Below are 6,195 nucleotides of genomic sequence, written 5' to 3'. Positions count from 1 at the left end.
ACGGAATATGGACGGAAGGACGTCCAGCGCAAAGAAAGGTTGAAATGAGGGCAAAAATGCCAAAAAATGAAAGGTAGGGACGTTTTCCACAATAGACTTGAAAGGTAGGGACGTTTTGTGCCAATTACCCTTTAATTAACGGAAAAACTAACGGAATATGGACGGAAGGACGTCCAGCGCAAAGAAAGGTTGAAATGAGGGCAAAAATGCCAAAAAATGAAAGGTATGGACGTTTTCCACAATAGACTTGAAAGGTAAGGACGTTTTGTGCCAATTACCCAAATCTAATTCATTTGTTATGATATTCGTAGAGGCCTTTAGTTGAACAACCAAGAAATAACACTAGTCTTGGAGGGGTACTTTTAAGTTTGACCCAGTCAAAGGGAGGAAATTCCACGTTCACTTTGAAAATCATGAATATTATCACATTGGCCTCTTGAATGTTAAAAGACAAGGATGCCCTTAAATGTATTATACAATTACAAAACAATGTATTATTGAAAAGACTTTACTACCCTTTTAATTAATAACTGAAAACCAAATATTTTCCCACTTATAAAACTTCAAAACGAGCTTTCAAGACAGAAAAAACTCTCATTTTTCATCTGCTTGAACCTCAACATCTCAAAAAACGTTTAAACGCTGAATCCGAAATTTTTTTTCATATCAATTTCTTCAAATCAGTAAGCATATTTACGCATGTTTAATTTCTTTTTCAATAAATTAGTATACGTTTGAATAGAGAAAATTTATTTCGACATAGTAATAGTTAGTATTAATTTTTTTTAGCAGATCTTACATATGAAAAAAAAATTGAACAGATCTATAATTTTTTCTTCTACGTAATGCGATAAACAAAAAAGCAGTTGGCTGTTTAAGTAGCCAAACAGTCGGTTGTTAAACTGCCAAACAGTTTGGCTATTTAAGAGCCAACAGTCAACTGTTAACAGTCGACCGTCTGTTGACAGCCGTGGCACTGATTTTTGTTGGCAATGCATTATTTTTTCTTATAATTAATAAATAAAGTTGATTAAATCAATTTCCTCATGCAGATATGATAATCCCTGTCTGTTATTTCGGTGATTTCGAATTGAATAAAAATAATCGGTGGGAATGAAGATGGACGAGTTACATACGTGGTTGTATTGCAATTTCCATGACAGAGAGTACGCCATACTTAGAAATGTACCAGATTTGCAAAATAAGTTGAATGTCGATCAATCTCAATACGATATGCAATTGAGATATCTATTCAACGGTTATGGGGATTCATCAATTCCAATGCCACCTGTATTCATTACTAATGATGCTGAATTGAATTATCTATTAAAATTGAATAAAATGTATCGGACTCCGACTGTTCTTGGTGTGACATTAATTATGAAGGATGTTATCAAAGGTGAACGCGAAGATTCAGATAGGGCGGATAACAATGATCGAGGTTTTTGGGAGACAGTGGAGATAGTTCCTGCAGATGATGTGGTTATTCCTGAGACAGTTGCTTCTGATCGTGATGTCGCTGTTACGCGCAGAATTCCGTCGACGGTTGAATACAATGAGAATATAAACGAGTTTACAAATGAGAATTTGATTGCTTTATCCCGACAGAGACATGAGCCGGGTGGGAGCTCACAGGTTGGAATAAGTGGACCGTCCTCCAATTCTTCCCGTGTGGCTCCTGATTATGAGGACTTGTATGTCGAGCAACTGTTTGAAACCAAGAAAGATTTGCAGGAAGCTGTGCACTGGCTGGCATTAAAATATAACTTTGAGTTCAAGGTAAAGAAATCAAACAAGTCATTATTGACAATTGCCTACGTCGAAGGCAGTTGCAATTGGCGCTTGAGAGCGACTAAGATGGACACGAATGAATGTTTCGTAATTTACAAGTATTCACGGGAACATATTTGTGAAGTGGGAATTTTTCGAAACGATCACAGGCAAGCTTGAGCATGGTTTATTGGTCGACAGATAATGCACAAGTATCAGGACCCACGGACGATCTGCAGACCTTCGGACATCATTAACGACATCCGTCAAGAGTATGGAGTGGTCATGAGCTACCAGAAAGCCTGGAAGGCCAAAGAATGTGCGTTGGAGGATTTAATGGGATCAACTGAAGAGAACTATGCTAAATTGACCAGGTATTTCCAAAACATGGGGAGAACTAATCCTGGCACGATATTTTTTATTGAGACGGGGAGCAATAATTGTTTTAAGTATTTCTTAATGGCTCTCGGACAATGTATTCGGGATTTTCAAAATGCAATGCGACCCGTAATTCTAGTTGATGGTACAACTCTAAAAGCTAAATATCAAGGCAAATTAATTATTGCTACATGTCAAGACGTCAACATCCAAATTTACCCTATTACATTCGGCATAGTCGACAGCGAGAATGATCTGTCCATGTGTTGGTTCTTTTCGAAACTGAGGGAAGTGATCGGAGAAGTCGAAGACCTTACCTTTGTAACCGATCGGGGACAGTCTATAATAAACGGTATCGCTGAAGAGGCACATCACGGGTATTGCATGTACCATATACGAGGTAATTTGAAAACTAGGTATCGGGGCAAAGACATCGTTTTATTGTTCAGGAGAGCAGCCGAAGCTTACAGTGCTGAAGAGTGTAATAAGTTCATGTTTGAAATAGGAAGTAAATCATTACTGGCGTTGGAGTATCTGACGAACATGGGGATCGAACATTGGGCGCGGTTATACTTTCCAGGACGTCGATACAACATGATGACGTTGAATAACACGAAGTCTCTCAATGCATTGTTTTAGAAGGATCGAGAGTTACCAATTCTCGTAATGATTGAGAACATTCGTAACAAGTTACAACAGTGGTTTCATGATCGATGTGTGGCATCACAGAGTTGCAGTAGCGTGCTGGCCCTAGCTCAAGAGAAGAAACTCTTTAAGGCGGCAGAGGTTGCGAGGAAGTTGAATGTGAAAGCACTAGATGAGTTCCGTTTCTCCGTGCAATGTGAACGTAATACGGCATTTATGGTGGACTTGACTGATAACACATGCACTTGTACGAGATTTCAGTTGGAGAGTTTTTCATGTGAACATGCAGTTGCGGTGGCCATGTATCGAGACTTTGCAGTGAGAACGTTATACTTTTTGTATTATACGACTGAGTCTTAGAGAACAGCATATGCGGAGACTATATTTCCTCAGCCGAATGAAATAGAGTGGGAAGTTCTAGAGCACATTCTCCCGTTTAATGATTTGTTGCCACCAGCAGTTGAACCGCGTGGTCCTGGACATCCAAGTACATCTAGAATACCATCTACCGGAAACTTTTCTCAACCGCGTAGGTGTGACAGGTGCAGAGTCATAGGGCATACTCGACAATTTTGTACTAATCAAATTTCCCTAAATGATAATTAGACAGGTACGTTCAATATTTGTTTTTCATAAATGTTCAATGTTCTATATTTATTCTTGATAAACGATATTTACAATGATTTATATGAAAAAATTAGTTCTATTCTCAGCATATCTGTAAAATAACAAAAAATCAACTTACAAAAAAATAATTATATACATTGAATACAAATTTACAATTATTTCATAATAAAAAAATAATTACATTTACAATGTGAATGTTATATACACCGAACACAAATTTACAATTATTTCATAATCACAAAAAATAATTAAGAACCTGTTTGAGCCACATTATTACAAAAAATACATTCTTAAACAGTAATTTGATATCATTTCAACTACACATTCTTCAATAAAATAATATTACACGCAAATAAAAAACTTTTCCTTATTTTTTAACCACACATTTCTCATCAATACACTATTCAAAAATGCATTATTACCAAAATAATGTGGTTCAAACACCCCCTTAATTTACAATTCGAATGTTATATATATTTAATACAAATTTACGGGTCACCATTAAATTCGAACAAATCACATGCTAACTTCTTTCTCCAGTTCTGTATCCACGATTGGTTGATTCCATCAATCTTATGTCATATACTTAAAAATTCAACGTACTTAATGGCAAATAAGCCGCAGTCACCGCTACAATTGAGCAAGAATGGATTAGTTCAGTACTGTGTAGCTAAAAAACTAAATCTGAAAGATGAAAACAACAAAGTTCAGACACTTACCTTACGGACTGTCGCGATGTCATCGTATTCCGAACAATCTGCAATCTGTTCTGTACATTCATCATCGCTTGTCTGGCCATCATAGGAACAATTACAGCTACGGATTCCAAGTTTTGCTCCAATTGGCCTTGTATCAAACATGAACGATCTGGGTCGTACACATATATAGTTGTGTCAGTAAAAACGATCTTCAGCGTAACATAATGCTTATTGATGCACGCTGGAATGTACATATGTGTACAACCCTCCCATGATTTTCCCCGACACTCGACGACAATCCTATGACCCACTCGAGCATATATTCTGACACCGTGTACTCGTTACCCATAAGTTAGAGCGACTGATACTCTATGATAACGGCACGCAGGAACTCGGTGTTTAATATGACTCGACCATGAACGTCAAATTATTTTTGATGTCTCTGAGCTCGATCTCGCAGTAAGTCCATGGCCAGGTCGATGTGCTGCATCAAGAAACACCAAAAAATTATTTTTTATTCATTTAATAAACACAAAGTGACGTATACATACAAAACACGAAATGAATAGCTCACTTACATCGTCGGTGAGCCAAGCTCCCGAAGTCGTGATATCGTGGAACCACTTGTAAGTGTCCGAGACCGTCCGATTACCTATCGTGCGGGTAGCTCTGAAAAAATAGGGAAATGTTAAAATAAGCATAGACGAATTAGCGTACAGTGTTTTATTAAAATCATACAATACTTACCCGGGGATAATTCTCCCCCACTCCGTCTCGAATGCTTTCCACTTGGCATTGTCTACCTCTCTGAATAAGTTCGGGTACGTCTCATCGATGAACGTCCTCCTCTTGGCCTCAGCCGTGAAGAGGGAAACAACATACTGTGACGGTACTCTCAACCTCTTGTCGACCACTTGCTCCATCTCATCAACAACATGTCTCTTACCCTCAATCACGATGGGCGTCCTCTCGCCCTCCGGGGCCCCCTCCTCCATCGCCACCTCATCCATCCCCCCATCGGTGCCTCCCACTCCGTCGCCACCTCCTTCGCACCTCCCATCGGGGTCTCTCCCTCTGTTGCCACCTCTTCCGTCTCTCCCATCGGTGCCTCCCTCTGTCGTCCCATTGGGGCCACCCTATCTCCCTCTATAGACAACCAGAATGACTCTAATGTCTTGTCATGCCAAAAATGTGGGTGACCCCCCTCTCCATCACCATCTATGCCACCCTCTCGATCATCTCCACCATCCCCTCTATCCTCCCATCGCCTAACGGCTAAATCTTCTCTAAGTGTCGCTACCGCATCCTGAAGGTCGACAACGCAAGATTGTAGCATTCCAATATCATGGGATAGATCGTCAACCCTCCCTGTCAACTCTCGTCTCATATCGTTGACTCTCCCTGTCAGATAGTCGACCTTCCCCGTCAAATCGTCGACCCTCCCGGTCAACTCTCGTCCCAGATGGACCCTCTCCGTCAACTCTCGTCGTAGCGCGCCGACCTCCTCCACTATAAATCTAGTCAGACGGGCATACAAATCATCACCGTGTGTCGGCGATACATGGGGGACGTGTCTGGACAAGGGAGAAGGAGATATCCTCGGCGATGCCCTCGGCGGAGGCGATGCCCTCGGCGGAGGCGATGCCAATGTCGGCGATGATGCCCTCGACGGAGGTGATGCCAATGGTGGTGGTGATACCCTCAGCGGAGGTGATCGTCGATCAGCTGGACCGCCCTCCTACATAAATAACATTAAAAATTATTCATAAATTTATACGTCGATGATATTCAATAAATTATATTTAATTCACATACCCAATCTCGGTCCAGACTCGGATCAGACATCTGCTCGTCTTCGGTGTGCGGAATGCCTACATCCCGCACAAGACCCCGAGCCTCCTCTTCCATCGACGACATCAACTCAGTTATGACTTTAAACTGACATATTGACATTTGAACTAGTTAACGATCATGTAAACAGATTTAAACTACGTATAATATAAATCACAAATGTATAATACTTACCTGAGGATCATCGAGAAGGGCCGATAACTGTTTCCCAGTGGGACATCCCTCT

Source organism: Olea europaea, chromosome 18 (assembly GCF_002742605.1).
Source record: "Olea europaea var. sylvestris chromosome 18, O_europaea_v1, whole genome shotgun sequence".
Taxonomy (NCBI): domain Eukaryota; kingdom Viridiplantae; phylum Streptophyta; class Magnoliopsida; order Lamiales; family Oleaceae; genus Olea; species Olea europaea.
The sequence above is the reverse complement of the archived record's forward strand: the minus strand, read 5'-3'. Positions refer to the sequence as shown.